Genomic DNA, 18,747 nt, shown 5'->3' with positions numbered 1-18,747 from the left:
GTTATTTTACTTGCCGGATATGAATTTTATGTTTATGTTTGTGTTATGAGTAAATGAAAGCCACTGCCGGAAAACAGTATTTACAAGATATGAGCAAACATGAATAATAAATAACAGTAAGAACAGAGTAGTTGATAAATGACTTAAAGGAGTTGTAAACCCCCATGTTTTTTTTATTTTTTTTTTATTTTAATGCATCCTATGCATTAAGGTGAAAAAACACTTGGCAGTGACCGGCCCCCCAGCCCCCTCAGTTTACTTACCGGAGCAATGGTACTTGATACAATGCCCAGGGTTCTCGACTTGATTGGATAGATTGATAGCAGCGCAGCCATTGGATCTCGCTGCTGTCAATCAAATCCAATGACGTGAGTCATACATTTGGCAGCTATGGACGCCGAATGCTGGACTCGGGAGCGTGCCCGGAAGGTAACCCCCTCAGGAGAGTGCTTCTCCTAAGGGGTTATCTGATGCGGGGAGGACCCCGAGAAAGCTGCCGGAGGACACCAGAAGAGCAGGTTCGAGCCACTCTGTGCAAAACGAGCTGCACGGTGGAGGTAAGTATGATATGTTTGTTGTTTAAAAAAAAAAAACCTAATGCCACGTACACACGACCGGACTTTTTTTAAAAGTGCATTGATTACTGTAAAAATGTCACTGGCAGTGAAGCGATTAACACTAGGGGCAGTGAAGGGGTTAATATGTGCCCTAGGAAGTGTTCTAACTGAAGGGAGATGTGGACTGTGCAGGGAAGCTATCAGATCCTCTGTTCATACTCTGTATGAACAGAGGATCTGTCAGTTCTCCCCTCAGAGAATCGGAAACTGTGTGTTTACACAGTTAAAGAACATTGACATTTGATCAAGTCACTGTGGGTAAAGTTTTGCTTTCATTGAAGTTAGAAGATGACTGGCTACAATGCACAGCTGCACCAGATTCTGAGTGCACCAGTTTTAGTAAATCCCCTTCTATGATTCTGCAGACTTCCTGGATACTGGACAGATTCCTTTTGGCAGACAATTGTAAACATAATTGAAAGTTTATTAGAAGTGGGAACCGGTTCCTTCAAGGTCAGTAAAGGGATGAATATTTTATTTACAGTTGTTTGATGACATGAGGTCAACATACTTTCAACTTTGAATGACAATTGCATATTTTAGGTTAAATGCTCAGGTCTGGTAACATGTCACATAATCTAAACTAGCCAAAGCAGAAAATGCTAGTTTAGACAAAGAAAACAACAAAGTACAGTAACTTACAGTAAACAGTGCTCTTGAGACCCAGCCCCAGAGGCACCTTCAGTACCAGAGCCTGTGATGTGGTGAGTGGAAACTGGGGGGCTGGCTATGAGCTGTAAAGTAGACCTGTCTTCTGCCAGCTGTTGTGGAACCAAAACTCCCAGCATGCCCTGACAGCTTCTGCAGAACTTCTACTTCCCCACTCCCCAGGAGCTAGAGAGACCCGTCTGGGGTTCACCTGGATAATCCAGGATTTGAATGATGTCTCCAGGTCTCAGTTCATCTGAAACCTGGACACATTATTGAGACCAGACCAGAGGCATAGTTTCAGGGGACTGGTGTGGCTTCCCTGTCTCGCTTCAGGAGTGGTGGTGGGGCGGCATTGACTATAAACATTCTCTGTATTTTCCTCCTGCAAGGGCTGAAGGTAGTTTTCTCTTCCTCTGCCTCCCACTGGCATTTAGCTGCTGCTGGAGGAAAATACAGGTCAATGGATCTAGAAAATGCCACCCCCTCCATCCAGTTCCTCATCCTTCTGCTGCCCCAGGCCCCAGGGTGCTCCCCTGTTCCCCTACCCCTCCACATCACTGCCGACTCCCTTCTTCTTCTCTCCTGCCTGCTGCTGTGGGGAATGTTTCAGGATGGAGGGTGGGGGAAGGGGCCAGTAAATATATAATTTATCAGCCCCTTCCTTTTCAGAATGGACACAGTGAGTAATCGGTGCCAATCCCCTTCTGTGTTCATTCATAACTGAAGTATAGTAAGTTATATTATGTTTGTGTCCACTACTAAATGATTTAGGTGTATTTTTTATGGAAAAAACCTGAACGGGAACTGATGGGGGGAGACTCCAGAATTCTCTGCCTAGAGGCTCCTGAGATGTAAGTCAGGCCCTGCCTTTCCTGACTCCCTGGGTTCTCCTGGCTCACAACCTTGTAATTGCAGCACTTTGCTGCACAGACCTAATCCCTGGCTTCTCAATATGGTTTTCCTGACACCCAGGGCTCTCTAACTCATCTGAGGCTTTCAGATTCCCTCCTTGCCTTGGACTCTCCTAGCCATCTCAGCTCTCCTAGTTTCCCAGACTCTTTCAGCTGTCTCAGTTCTCTCTTAGTCCTGTGGACAAGGAATCTCTCCTTCAGCTCAGAGTGGTGTCTCTTGAGTAGAGCACCTCTGTCCCCTGACAGAAGAACACACCTGTATCCAAACATGATCTTTGGCACCCTCTTGTGTTTAATTGCCTGAACTATGTCCAAGTCTATCATTATAAGGACTCTGCCCACCTGGACACAAACACCTTTGGCCTTCTGCAAGACCTAGACACTGGATTGGGGATTTCCTTAGTCCCAAAGTACTTCAAAATTTTAAAACTATGGAGCCCCGATCTGGAAATACCAAAATCTGCAGAAAGCTGTAAAAACAGTTTTCTCCATTAATGATTGATACTCCAGAGTCCCGCACACTACATACATAGGAACTCTTGGTACTTTCTACAGACATTTTTAAGTGTAGCAGGGCCTCACACTGTCACAGGGAGAGAAAAAACACTTGAACCTACCTGATCCTCAACTCTCCCAGCAGATAGCAGAGTGACTTAGCCCGCTGCAGCCAATGTCCTGATTTTTTTTAATACTACCACATGACTGTACAATCAGGGCATAATGGGACACTAACAAGAAAATTTACAAATAACTATTGTAAATACGTATATTACAATAAAAGGTTTAACCTCCTGATCACCCAGTTAGGTTTTAGCATCAGTTAGGGTCTGCGTTGCCGCAGGCAGAATCAGATTAGTGCCAGTAGTGCTAACACCCACCCACGCACGCACCATACACTTCCCTTAGTAATATAGTGTCTGAACGGATCAATATCTTTGATCTGATCAGAACTATGTTATCGCCCCCAATAGTTTAGGGTTCCCAAAAACACAGCGTTAGCGGGATCAGCACAGATAAATGCTAGCACCTGCGTTTAGCCCCTCCCCCAGCCCAGCCCACCAAAGTGCAGTATCAATCGATCACTGTTACTTAGAAAACACCAAACACATAACTGCAGCATTCGCAGAGTCAGTCCTGATCTCTGCGAATGCTAACAGTTTTTTTGGTAGCGATTGACTGATTGCTGACAGTTAGGTGCTCTTTTTTCCTGTGAGTCGCACCAGTAAATTTAGAGGCCAAAATGTCCAATCGAAGATACACTAGTGAAGAGGCCTACACATTTCTGAGCCTGACAGATGAGAGTGAAGAGGAAGTCATCCATCTGTCAGATTCAGGCTCAGAATACGAACCAGTAGACAGCAGCAACACTCTGACAGATACAGTAGCTCTGATGGCGGATTAGTGGTCCCTGCCAAGGTCAGGTGTACCCGACCCTGTTCTTCTGCTGTTGTTGAGGTACAAGAACCACAGGGCTCTCGTATGGAGCAGAGAGCCAATACTAGTGCCATTCATGCTTCTGGTGAACTGGCAAGCAGCAGCGGCCTAGTATATCATGGTAGGACATCCAGCACTGCAGTAACACTTGGTGACGTGGCGACTCCCATGAGTGCAGTTCAAGCTGGGGAGGTGGCTAGGGAAGGTAGAGTCCTGCAGCCACCAAGAAGACAAACACAGGCCCGTCAAGCCCATAGTGCTCTTTCTGCACCCCTGTCCCCACCCCGTGCAAAGGCGAATGCAAGCATTGGTCTGGTGTCATATGTAAACAGCAATTGCACCATGCATGTGAGGTATCACCACGAAGGTCAAATCGAGGGCAAGGCTGAATAAATTTTGGCCTAAATGTATGACTAAAATTGAGTTTGTTGGATTTTTTTATAACAACAATTAGAAAATATAATTTTTTTCAAAATATTCAGTATTTTTCTGTTTATATTGCAAAAAATAAAAATTGCAGAGGCAATAGAATACCATCAAAAGCAAGCTCTATTTGTGATTAAAAAAGGACGCAAATTTTGTTTGGGTACAGCATTGTATGACCACGCAATTACCGGTTAAATTAGTGCAGTGCAAAATTGTAAGAAGTGCTCTGGTCATTGAGGGGTCAATTCTTCCGGGGCTGAAGTAATTAAAAAAAAGTAAATGACAGTTTGGATTTCCAAAGCTTTATTATAAAGTATTAAAAGGTGACATTAATGACATGGTAAGAACATTTATGGCATAAAAGTTGGGTTATACATTTACGTTTGAAACAAATAGTTCATTCCACTTTTATGTTCCATCCTTAATGTGCATAGGATTTCTGGAAGTGCTCAATAAATCTGTCTTGAGATGGTAAATTAGTGCAGAAGCCTTTCCTGCATCTTTGGAAGGAGGGGCATATGTAAAAATGAAAATGCTTAGATGTCTGTTATGCCCTGTACACACGGTCGGACTTTCCGATGGTAAATGTGTGATTTACCATCGGATCGTGTTGTCGGAAAATCCGATTGTGTGTGGGCTCCATCGGGCTCCATTGGGCTCCATCTGACTTTTTCCATCGGAAATTTCCGACACACAAAGTTTGAGAGCTGGATCTAAAATTTTCTAACAAATCAACAAAATCCAATCGTTTAAATTACGATTGTGTGTAGAAAATTACGAGACAAAAGCTATTGTCTACTGCCCTATTTATAGTCCCGTTGTTTGTGTTTCACGTCACCTAATTCTGAATGATTGGATTTTGCAAGACAAGTTTTGTCCAAAATCCGTTGGAAAAAAATTTGACGAATTTTGTCGTTGGAATGTCTGACCATGTGTACAGGGCACAAGAGTGTCTCTTCCTGCAGTATATGACATGCACTTGCATTGGTCAAGCTCTTGGAAGAGAAACTGTCCAGTGCATTCTGCAGTGCTACTGTCACAGTTCCCAGTATAGAAGAAAGCAAAATAAACCTGTACAGAAACACATACAAAGAAGAAAGTCAAAAATATGCCTACGCATCTGTGGATCCTTACTATAAAACAGTCAGCTGCAGATATTTATAGATAATTAGTTGATTAGGCACCTTTTTCCCATCTCGCTCAACTTTATTTGCATAACTAGCAAACTGAGATAGGAAACAGTTTTCCAAAAATATTCATATGAATGGTTTTGCATTAAAGTGTTTCTGTCCATACAGGCTTTGATTTCATTCTCATTACAGACAGAGCTAGCTGAAATGTGTTTTTTTCCCCCTCAAACTCTGAAGCAGTGATTCTCATCCACTGTCAAACCTATAGCCATCTGCAGATCTCCTAACCTCTCACAAAGCCCTCAGCTCCTATGGTGCTCCTCAACTTCTCACAGTTCCCCCTCAGTCCTCAGGGCCCACAGTGCCTCCCAACCTCCCACAATGCCACCCAACACCCTGCAGAACCCTTTAGCTAGCTGAAGGATCTCTAGTCCCCTCATGGTGCCACCAACCTCCAACAGTATCCCTCAGTCCCAGCAAGTCCCTACAGTCTCCCACGGTGCCCCTGAAAATCCACAGCCAAAGTCTAGTTCTATTCTAAAGTGTACTATACATGCGATTACTAAAATCTAATTTAAGCTTTCAATATAACTAAAGGCAAAACTTTTTTCCTTTAGTTTTGGATAGAGTGGTGAGGGTCTAGAATGCCTATTAGGACTTTATTGCTGTATGTGCCCCCATTAGGGCGATTCACCTTCTCTGTATCTCCTGTTTACCATTATCATTGAAAGTGCAAGTAAAAGAAAATCCCAAATTTTGGGTTGTCCCCAGAAAAGTGATGTAAGAGAAATCTTCCAACGAGGACACTAGTTCTGGTGACCTGGGGGCCAAAGCGATTGCTTTAATTTGCAGGGATTTCTTCTCATTTCCTGTTTTGACTACAGAACAGGAAGTTAATGTAAATCTCCCCAGTGGGACATAGATGGCAAAAAAACTGACAGGGGTTATAATCCTCCCTCACTCTATCCAAAATAAAATCATTTTTGGGGATTTAAAAGGCAATTTTCAATATTTTTAAATGTTCAGTTTATATTAAAAGAATACCAGGTGATCCTGCCATGAAGGTCTCAGTTTCAGCACTCCCTATTATGGGAAGACATTATTCTCTCCCTATGGCACAGAATTTCTCGTGGGTTGTCACACAGGCTTGTACAAGTATTTACACAATATTCATGCATTGTCTATTGTTACCATCAGGACAATGCAGGACTGCTGGTCTTGTATTACATTTTATGACATCAGAATGTAACTGATGAAGCAGTGAAAAGAATCAGCTTTGGGGACCTGTCATGCAGCTCAGAGGAGGTCTGTTTCAGCGAGGAATAAGGGTAGTATAGTTGCTTTTTATGTTCTCCCTAGACAAATATAGCATGTATCCTTGGAATGTGGGGGAAACTCACTGCAAGGGCAATTTTTTATTTTTCCCAGCTTTAAATTCAGGTTCTTGTAAACCAATGCAAATCACTAATCACACTGGGAGAGGAAAGATCAGCACTCCAAGATAATTAGGGTTCTTTCACATGGGCATACTTAACTGTACACCCATGTGAGGACTGTGTTTGCCCAGGCAGGCAGTCCCATTCATATCAACTAGGATGCAGCAGCTGCACAGACACAGTCATTGCACCCAATTTGACATCTGCGCGGGTGCGCGGCCCCAAATGCACACTGTCTGCATTCCAGGCTATGCACCCGCCCACCAGGGCTGCTGCTAGAAATCACAGGGTCACAAACAGCCTACTTGACAGGGCTCCCCTCAAAAAAATATCAAATTATATTTTTATAAAAAATACACTAAAACCATTATTAGTGGACACAAATACAACATATCTTACACAATTCCTGCTAAATCTATAAGTAAAAACTGTAATGGGTTAATAAATAAAGTTCTTGGATTGCATCAGGTCAGTTTACTATGCTTCAGCGATGACTTGACATGGAAGCAATCAGTACCAACCGCTCACTGTGTTCATTCAGGAAAGCAAGGGCCCAGTAAATATGACCTATCTACTGCCCCCCAACTCTCCATTATAAAATTACCCCTCTGTGTGCCCTCAGCAACTGTGTGGCGGTGTGGCAGGCACAGTTAGAGAGGGGAGAGGAGGAGAAGCTGGCAGCGCTGCAGGGGGAGCCACAAGAGGATTAGTGTCAGCAATAAGGCAGTACAGCCAGCCCTCCTGCTTGGCAGGGGGGCCCGGGCCCAGTACAGGAGAGCTGTACTGCTTTATCAGTGGCCCTGCGCACTGCTGTCAATTGGAAGCAGCGGCTGTGTCTGTGCAATTGCATCATCCCAACTGACATGACAGAGACTGTCTGCACACAACACCTGTGCACCCCTGTGCGGACAAACATGGCCTTCACACATGTGTATTCTTAAGTACGACTGCGTGAGCAAGGCCTTAGGTTTTATTGCTCATTTGGACAAACATGGCCTTCGAAAATGTGTATGCTTAAAGCGGTCCTCCACCCTGAAGTGGAAGTTCCGCTCATCTGATCCCTTCCCCCCCCCTCCGGTGCCACAATCGGCACCTTTCAGGGGGGATGGGGGTGCAGTTACCTGGATAATCCAGGTATCTGCACCTACTTCTGGGACAAGACCCCCGCAGACCGCCGCAGAGGCCCCCCCCCATTGTGTTCTGGGAAACACACAGTTCCCAGGACACAGCGGGGACCAGCAGAGACGCGCAGCGCAACTCTCGCATGCGCAGTAGGGAACCGGGCAGTGAAGCCGCAATGCTTTACTTCCCGATTCCCTGACAGAGGATGGCGGCGGGGGCAGCAGAGAGACGAGCGATTGCTCGTCATCTGCCACCGACATCGCTGGACCCTGGGACAGGTAAGTGTGAATTTATTAAAAGTCAGCACCTGCAATATTTGTAGCTGCTGGCTTTTAATATTTTTTAAAGGTGCAGAACCACTTTAAGTATTACTGTGTGAACAAGGCCTTAGGTTCTATTGCTGGTGCGGACAAACAGGGCCTTCGCACGTGTGTATGCTTAAGTACGACTGTGTGAACAAGGCCTTAGGTTCTATTGCTTTGCACTAAGGATGAGCTCCAGCGTGTTCACACAGCCCACGTGCAGAGCCCGCCAGGAAGTCAGAACTGCACTGCGCTAATCACAGGCAGTGAGACATTGCACCGATACAAAGGCTGCAGAGATCGGGAAATGTTTCACTGCTGGTGATTAGCACAGCGCAGTGCCAACCTCCTGGCAGGCTCTGCACGTGGGCTGTGCAAACACACCGGAGCACATCCTTACTTTGCACAGAATTATTTGCGAATGTTCCCATAGGAGGGAAAAGCAGCTGGATGATTTTTTCAGTGTACATCTGGTCTTTCATTATCCATTCACAGGTTGGATCAGATCCCAAACCATACTATACTGCCTAACCACAGTGCAGGCTGCAGAGAGATCTATCTGCACTATCTGAAAAGGGAGCTTATACCAACAGATAAGATGAAAAGAATTACAAATCCTTAGACATACAAAACATTCCATATATTAAAATAGTGCATTTAGCCGTTTGGCTACATATTTTGATAGATTTCCATTCATGTGATCTTGATGTTATCTATAAAATAAAATAAACGGATTGAATAATGCTTCTACTTTGTTCTTTAGAAAAGGAATCTTGCCTTCAATTTAATGTATTGCAGTGTAGTCACAGCTGTTGAATCATTTTGAACAATGAACTGTTGGTAGTTTTAACTAGCGCCCCAGATAGCCTTTGAACAACATTTCAAATGATACAGAACTGACCATCCATTCTCTTCTGTAAAGAACTAGCAAGTACTGTTTAATCTCATTTATAACATTACAGCAAACATGAGAAACCTCCAAGGTCTGCTTTCATGGTGTCTGTACAAAGAACTTTACGCTACAAGTTTACTTTTGAGGGAAGTAAATATCGTTGATGAAACATTGATCTTGTACATTTTCTATTAACGCACTTCAGGGCACACTGCGTTTCAATAATTCCGTCTCTTCCCAAGAAGTCTGTAACAATACAACACCTATTAGAGTTTCAGACCAAAGCGTTTTGCAGAACACAATGAGCTTTGTTTGTGATCCTTACTGAAGTCTCAATCCACTTTTATACTTTGGATTATTACTGCCAATTTATATTGTTCATTCTGAATTGGATTTTCTGTATAGAATTCTTCTTGATTGTGCTTAAGCAAGAACACTACATGCTTATTAAATACGTTGTACTTACATATTAAAATTACCCATATACAAGCCAATGTATGTGATATATAGTTTTAACAAAGGATGCTGTTTTCTTTATTTGCTTGTCAGGACATAGGGGGTTATTTACGAAAGGTAACTCCACTTTGCACTGAAAGTGCACTTGGAAGTGCAGTCGCTGTAAATTTAAGGGGTAGATCTGAAATGAGTGAAAGCTCTGCTGATTTTATCATCCAATCATGTGCAAGCTAAAATGCTGTTTTTTTATTTTCCTTGCATGTTCCCCTCCGATCTACAGCGACTTTACTTCCAAGTGCACTTTCAGTGCAAAGTGGATTTGCCTTTAGTAAATAAACCCCATAGTGTCGATACTGTATGTGCTAAAATGTGCTTGTGTCTGAGTTTATGTTGGTTCTTCAATAAAGACATTACTGTGCATCATAATTGTGGCGGTACCCCCGTAGAGGCTGCTATGTGATGTGGCCCACCTGTTACCCTGCCCAGCCCGGTGTTCACTCCTCAGTCACTCTCTGACAGAAAACAGTCCATATGCTTGTTTTTGTTGTTTTTATTGAGCGAAGAGAATGTGGATGGTTAAAGGAATGTATGGGATGCCCAGTGGAATTTTGGAACAAACAATTGGTAGGTTGTATGGCAATCAATTGATGGATTGTATAGCAATCAGATGGTGGATTGTATAGCAATCAATCGGGACAACGATGTACATTCTCTGTACACAACACTTTTTCAGTCTCCTCCTGCACAACTCTTGCTTGCAGAATATGGCTTTCTCTCTCTTCCTCCTGCACAACTCTTAACTCCCAGGAACAGCTAGCATGTGGTCAGGCCTGACACTGACTCAGCCAGGCCCAAGTAACTTGCCCTTTGCAGGCAGGGACCATGGGCCCCTATGGTGTAGCAGAAAGTAGAAAATCTTTTGTGCTAGCTGTCCTATAGGTGAACTACTGCTCCCAGTCAGGCCCTACCAGCACTCCTGGCTGAAGCTGCCCAACTCCACTACCCGTAACATCACAGTCCTTAATGCACCCATCCCAGACTGCACAGTCCCAGTCCTCTCAGGCGTGCCTCCCCAGTCCTCCTGACTGTGCATCTCACTCACCAGCCCTCCCGGCTGCAACCGGTGCATCTCTCCTGAAGACTTGCCTGGCAGTACTAGCTCCTGCTGTCCTCTCTTGCTCCTCCTGCACCTCCAGTTCAGAGCCTCCATGGTTTCCTGGAGGGCGCCATCCTGCACCAGAGCCCAGGCCCATGTTCACCCCCCCCCCCCCCCCCCCAGACTAGGGAGCTCCCTCAAAGGCCCCCGACAGCCTAGTATTCCATCCTCAGTTCTTCCACCCGACAACTCCTCCCCAGCTGGGCTAAACTCTGGGTATTTAAGAAGGCCTGCTCCCTGCCAATCCAGGATGGGGTTTGGTCAGGGTTCCTTAACACATCCCAGGCAGCTCCTCCTTCCCTCTCCTCTCTTTCTAGTACCTTCCAGAAGGCTCTAGAAAGAAGAGGGAGGTCATAGTGATGCTGCCTGTGAGTCACTGGCTGCTAACTCTGAGCCACTCCCAGCCCACACAAATCAAAACAAATAGGCCTAGCTTCCAGCTTCCTGCTTAAATTTTCCTACACTCTCAAAAATCCTAAACTAGCACCTACCTATGTAGAGGTTGCTACATAACATCATACAACATAGGAGTACTCTGTGAGCTGACAAGGTTTATACAAGATAAATCACTTAAAGAAGAACTCCAGATTTTCCTCCCCAAAAAAACAGACGCATTGTGCATGTAAATGAATCACAATCCCGCTGTCAGCTAGGGTTATTATCTGTGTTTCTGGACCATGTAGGTGATGAAAGGTGTAACTGTGTCATACCTCTTCCTGTGCCATACCTTTCTTGCAGCATGCCAAAGAATAATGGCTTATTGCAAGACTACAGAGAAAGGGCTATGGGAGGTTATTAGATTGTCAGGGAATCTGCAGACAACTGAGCAACATGGTACAGAGTTATAATCTATGCTGGGATCGATCATTCCATTTAGTTCTAGTGAAAAGAAAGTTGTAATTCAGCTTTAAGTATGTACATTGAACATACCATGTAATAGGCTTATTTTGTGTGATTGTGGCCTACTGATAGGCTATGTGTATTTCTCCAATTTAGTTTAAGAACTTTATCTACTACTGCAGCTTGCTGAACTTAAATCATATACACGTTAAATGTATTACTTTGATCTCATGGAGAATTCCCTGTTGCCAAGTAGAATGAATAGCATTTTTAGTCCATTTTCCCCCCTTGGGCAACATATATATCAGGGCTCATTTTCATTACATCCAGGTACTAGTCATGATATACCATGATATGTGATGCATGCACTGGCCTTGCCTGAAAAGCAGCAGTATTAATGTTCTTGGTTTCGCTTTTTCACACAGAAAATTGCTGCATTACTCAAAAACATACAGTAATCAAATAAAAACATGTTATTTATTCCCAGCGCCACTATAATACTAGTTACACAATATCTAAAAAAAAAAAAAATGACACAGCCCTTTTAACTGAATCTTCGCCTTTTTCCATGAAGGGCAAAATTGGGTTTACAGCCCACATGCTGCTTAAATAAGCATTTTCTTTGTTCCTTAGGTGCTTCGGTCACCTGTCAGTAGGGATGAGCTCGGTGTTCGACTCGAACGCATGTTCGACTCGAACATCGGCCGTTCGTCTGTTCGGCGAATTCAGAACTTTGTGGACCATTCGCACCAAATTCGTGTGGTGCGAATGGCCCACAATGCACTACGCCATCGCAGTGCATTGCTGGCTCATGATTGGCCAAGCATGCACTGTGACTCTGCATGCTTAGCCAATCACAGCGCCAGCAGCGAGGAGAGCCATAATTGGCCACAGGCAGGATGCCTGTGGCCAATTATAGCTCAGGGGGTTTAGTAAACGCCCCATACTATATAAGGCCGCCAGCGTGGCGGCCTTGTGTAGTGTGTTCCGGCGTGCAGGGAAAAAGCAAGATAGGCAGGGACAGTGTTCTTTTCTCAGGCATCTGCAGGAGTTAAATTGGGTGTTGTGTGCCTCCAGCACAATATACACCTGTATCTACCCTTTTTTGCTGGTGTTCTCTAATACAGGCTTCTGCAGGAGTTAGTGGGTGTTTTGTGCCTCCAGCACAATATACACCTGTATCTACCCTTTTAGGCTGGTGTTCTCTAATACAGGCATCTGCAGGAGATAGTGGGTGTTGTGTGCCTCCAGCACAGCACAGTATACACCTGTATCTACCCTTCATTGCTGGTGTTCTCTAATACAGGCATCTGCAGGAGTTAAAGTGGGTGTTGTGTGCCTCCAGCACAGTATACACCTGAAGGTGCCTCTTATTGCTGGTGTTGTCTGTTGCATATCTTGCATATTAGCCTTTAAAATTAGCACTTTTGATTTCAAACATTTGAGTCCCATAGACTTTAATAGGGTTCTAAAGTTCATACAAATTTTTGGTCCGATTCGAAGGTTCTGATGCGAACCAAACCGGGGGGTGTTCGGCTCATCCCTACCTGTCAGAAAGAAATTAAATATCAAGAACTTCCATGCATAGAGGAGCATGTGACTCTCTTAACGTTCACCAAAAATGCAGTAATAAGTGCCTGAGCATCTAGCAGTCAATCCTAGTGTTGTGACCTGGGTGCAGGTAAGTTCTTAACTCTGTGTAGGCTTAGATTAGAATGAAGAAAAATTAGTATAAGCAGCAGAGAAAGATAGGCCCACAATTAAAGCTGAAGACTGGGCAAAGCCCCCCAAACACACAAGCCGTTTGTCCCTTTCCCGAATAATTGTTGTGCTAGTTACAAAATCTAAAAAAAACAAAATATTTACCTAAATTCCTAATCACATGACATAAGTCTTCTGTCTTTTTACCTGATTCTTACTGGCTGTCCATCAGCAGGGTCTTTCCAGGATCCAGAAGCAGCCTGTGTCCCGTAGATACATAATGAAATCAAGCAGAAATCCCACCAATATGAGGGAAGTCCTCTCTTAGACAGATGACACCAAATCAAGTGTCCCTATTGGAGAGTTCCCCACTATTTCTTTGCTGCTGACAACTCAAAGTCGTTGATTGGTCCCCACTTTCAGTGGTAGGGAGAATGGGTCACCAGAACAAAGGGATCATTTACACTTGCTTTGATTTCAAGCCATATTAAAGCGCCCAATGCTTTTTTATGCTTTTTTTATGGTGTTTTTGATACTTCGGTGATATTTTGGTAATGCTTCGATAATGCTTTGATGATTCTTTGGTGAAGTTTTGATTATGCTGTCTTGAATCTTTAATGATGCTTGGCAAATGCCCTGTAGATGTGTGCTGATTTTCTTTTTTTTTTTAAAACCTCAGCTCAGTAGTACCCCCACTCAACAGATCCCCAGCTCATTAGTACACCTGTTCAGCAGACCCCCAGCTCATTGGTACCCTTATTCAGCAAATCACTAGCTTATTAGTACCCTTGTTCAGCAGATCCCCTGCTCAGTAGTAACCTCCAGCTCTGCTGACCTCCCACAACAGCTCTGCTGATCCTTGGATATGCTGATGCTCCTTTCTCTCTGTTCCCTGTTCACATTCTGCTATATTGCTCCTACACTGTGCACCATGTGTGACATTGCTAGTTTAAACTACTCCAGTCCCCCAGCTCTGCTGATTCTCTGCCGCTGAGTTCTCTCTCTCAGGTCCCTACTCACCTTCTGCTACAGCGTTCCCATGTTGCACACCATGTGTGCCATCTGCTAGTTGCCCCGCTCCATTTCCTACTCACCTTTCTGCTGCTCTTCATTGCACACCAAATGTTATGTCTGCACCAGACACTTCTAGAATATATACACACGAATCAGAACTGACTGATGATGACATCTTCCGGTTCACTTGTCGGTTCTCCAGTGCATCCTGGGATATCTCCTACCTTCAATACCTCCAACACAAATCAAAGCTAATTCTCAATAAAAGCCTCTCAAAAGCTGCAGGGGCTGCTAGCGAGCTTTGTCATAGACTTCTATGGTGGTTTTAGATGCTTTCAAGCACCAAGAAAGCGACATGAGGTATCATTTTTGAAGCAAAGCAAACATGTGTGAACAGGACTGTAAGATTACCATTTTGTTCAATGACAAGTGCTTTGATTGCCATTCAGAGCACTTTAAAAAAGTGTGTCCAATGACACATTTTGAAGCAAGTCTAAACAAGCCCAAATCGAGAGAATATCCCTAGGAGAGACACAGGGGCTGCTTTACTAAAACTGGAGAGTGCAAAATCTGATGCAGCTGTGCATGGTGGCCAATCAGCTTCTAACTTCACCTTGATCAAGAAAGCTTTGACAAAAAACACCTGGAAGCTGATCCAGATTTTGCACTCTCCAGGTTTAGTAAATCAACCCAACAGATAGCAAGATACCTGATAGTGGTTTGAACAACTCATCACTCTATCCAAAACACCCAAAATAAGGGTTGGCTTTATTTACACTTTAAGATATACATAACTATAGAGACCCAACTAATTGCAATATTTCTGCATCTAACTGACCGAAAGCTGAATTCTAGTTTGCCTAGCTAAAGCATATACTGTATACTCTCCCCAAGGTTTACATATTTTTTTTTTTTTTTACCTCAAACTTCTTTTAAATATCAAAGAAGTTTTGGTAATGTGACTTGTCCCTTATAGTCTTTCTTGCAGCTCCATAATGTGGAAAGATTTGAGAAGTGTATACATGCTACCGTTGTGACCTGCAACTTTGGTGATGAGCACAATTTACATAATTTTACATGATGTGCACCATTTGGCCATAATCTGTACAGTAATAATTGGCATAATATTTATAACCTATGCACACCCTATGCCCTGCTTGCCCCGTCTCAGTTTTCTTTCCTATTATAGTGGGTACATTTTAACTTTTTTTTTTATGTGCAGTGTCATGCTCCATGTTGTCCTCAAAGTTATTTAAAATGTGTATTAACCAGAAGATAGTGTAACTGAAGAAGATCACAGGTGGTTCAATTTCTGTAGAAAAAAACAAATGATAGTATTTAAGGTGGAATAATCCTATGCAAATTGCTAGTTAACAAAAGACATTTTTATATTTTTTTTGCTAATAATGTATGGACTAAATGATACCAGCATTTTGAGAAAGCTATGCAATAAATCATTTTTAATTATACAGCCATTCTGTGCGAACCTAATGCCAGGAAAATCTCATACTGCACGCCAACACAAATTCATTTTCATTTATAGTAAGTACTTTACGCTTATATGTCTAATATTCATTCTAGAAGCATTTTTAATGGATGATGAGCATTTTAATAAATGATGAGTTTGGGTACAGTGCACCACTAGGATATGGATGAATTTGTGACTGATTAACAAATGGCTAGCACATTCCTAGCCATCAAAGGGGACACGTGTTATGTGTGAAATTTCAGGGCAGAGAAAAGGGAATTTACATGGTAATCATTAGAACAGCGATGCTGTTGCTTCCCTAAAAAGATATAAACTGTTGACAAGTTGGTTTTATGGTTGATGATTATAGCAATTGATAATAGGGCTGTTATGCATTTTCAGGCTGCCAAAGTAATTCCATGTTGCTGAGGGCATTAGATCATTCCTGCTTCTCACGATTAAAATGTGGAAAATTAAAATGCCGTTAGTCTTTGAAGTGACAAGGATAGTACTTGAAAGCACCAGTTCCAAAAACTGTAATAATAGTCATCAGCATGTTATATTTACTGTAACTAGTTGGTCTTTTTATTTTATTTTTATTTTTTTTTTTAGTATGTACAATGCACTCAATCACTTCGGTCACAAGCATTTCCACTATTTATGTACTGTACCTACATGTGGTTTATTTGTTTGATTCCAATTCTTAAGGTGTGCCTCTGCTTTTAGAGATGAACATTCACCATGCACACTTAAACCATAACTGTTCACCTGTTAACTCTCAGGTCCCCTTGTAAATGTATACTTTCTCTGTATTTTGCATTTAAGAAGGACACGCTGAGCATTGTCCAAATAGGTATAGGGTCCCACCATGCACTTAGTGCAGACTTCATCTGCACACTTCACTTCACTCTTCTGGACTGTACAGGCTGGGGACCTCTTCGGTCAGAATCTGCTCCCGTTGTTATGGGAGACATACCTGCTCATGGAGAGAGTGCAGACAACAGCCGCCACCTGCAAGAGGCTGTCCAACCTGCCACCAGTACACACTTAATGACAGACTGCTTGGTGAACTTCCATTACCCTAGGTAACCACTTGCTTTTACTCCACTCTGTGTTAATTCTTACAGAGCTATCTTGATACCCCAATGTGTTTAACTGACCCGGGCTGTAGACTATGTGTGTTGGTTACTTGCAGTACACCGTTTGAGTAACTTCAGACCAGGTGGGAACAAGGTTTCAAAGCTTTAGTTGAAAAAGTGCAATGTATTACTAAGTCCGACATGCAAGAACAGTATTTCTCCTACATCCCTAATCATACCTCAGGCTATGTTTTACCACAGCATACCTGCAAAGGTAGAGTCCATGTATGATCCATTAGTGACACTTCCCAGTGTTGAAATTTTCAGGGATTAGCCCCAGGAACAGAGGAGCAAATGTTACTTGACATTTTAAGACTGCCCAGAAGTCAAATTCTTCTATGTTTTTTTTTTTTTTGTTGGTTGCTGTAGAGAATCACAGAAGAGTGAGGCATCGTACAATGCTTTTACGTCAGTATGTTATAATCACACACACACACACACACAAATGTAATTATAAATGTATCTATTTACTGGCAGAACAACTGAGAGTTCTGCTTATGTCAGGTAAAACAAAAATGTTTTAGGGATTTATATGATTATTATATGATTTTGGCAAGCTAATGTTTACTGTTATGCCTGTTTAAAGTGACAATGGGGCTTACTTACTAAAACTGCATGGTGCAAAATTTGGTGCAGCTCTGCATAGAAACCAATCAGCTTCCAAATGTTATAGTCCAAGCTTAACTGAACAACCTGAATTTAGAAGCTGATTGGCTACCATGCATAGCTGCACCAGATTCTGAGTGCACCAGTTTTAGTAAATCTCTCCCTATGTCCATAAATGAACCATTTTGCGCAGAGATTAGTTAATACTTAGCAGAGCAGGAAACTGTAAACTAATATTTGTGAAAATAAAAGTAGCAGTTTGTATTTTATTGAAGGTTCCATTGTGTCATATCCCTGTGAAAAAGTCCTAAAAATGTGCCCCATGCAAAAAAAGGGCTACCCGCACTTCTGTGTACTAATTTGAGCTGAAGATAAAAAGTCCCTTGAAGACTCTTCTAAATCCAGGTGTGTAAATTTCCTAGTCTGTAGGCTATGGCTCCCCTTCACACTTCCCTACATCAATACAGGACATAGTAGTGATGTAAAGGCTGGCTGATCAAATGACTGAGCACATCGGGGGACCAGAATGACACATTAGAACCTGCAACAAAATGCACATTGGCACATTTATGCCCACAAATGTTTGAGGGAGATTTCCTGCTGTATTGGTAGTTAACAGAGCTATAATGGCAGTGCACCAACAGAATTGTAATCAGTGGCCACTACTCTATTAGGAGTGCAGGGGCATCGTCCCCCCCCCCCCCCCCAAAGTTTTTTTTTTTTTTTAAGCATGTGATTAGAGCCCAAGGTTCAAATTGGCTTAAAAAAGGGTAGGATAACAGCGAATGAATATTCGCTATTGTCTTCCTGCTTCTCCTCCCTGCCAATCAGGAATCAGGTCTTGAGACCTTATTGGCCGAGAGTAGAAGCGACCATATTGTCCAGGAGCAGAAGCGGGGGGGAGGGGAAGACGCTAAGGAGGAGATGCAGGGGGAAGCTGCCAATCCTGCCCACAACCTGGATGGGGTAAGTAAGTTTGCCACGCCAACCCACACCCCCCAAAAAAGAGAACACCAGCCGCCACTGATTGTAACCACATAACCACAAAGTCACTGATGGCTAATTGGTGAAGATAGAGTAACTCATTTATTTTTATGCTTGTAATTTACACAATACTGACTCCAGAAAGGCTGGATTAACAAAATTGGTATATATAGTTCACTAAAGTGCTATATATAGTGCAAGAACAGCATTAAAAACTGTTACAGGCCATCCCACTGTCAAAGTCAAGCACATTCTTGCATGGAGGGCAACATGTTTAATATCCAGATAATGCCAACGTTTGGAAACAACATCCAAACAGGTGTTTTATGGACCTAAAGATCAAACATAAGATAAAATAGAGTAGTCATACATGTTGAATAATCAATTTGGTTCTAGGAAATAAAACACTCAGCCTCACATTTTTAAAAACAATTACGGTACTTATCTCAGGGAATGCTAGTG

The sequence above is a fragment of the Lithobates pipiens genome, unplaced genomic scaffold (assembly GCF_037356315.1).
Source record: "Lithobates pipiens isolate NorthernLeopardFrog02 unplaced genomic scaffold, aLitPip1_a1.2 Scaffold_16, whole genome shotgun sequence".
Lineage (NCBI taxonomy): Eukaryota > Metazoa > Chordata > Amphibia > Anura > Ranidae > Lithobates > Lithobates pipiens.
Note: the sequence above shows the minus strand (reverse complement) of the source record.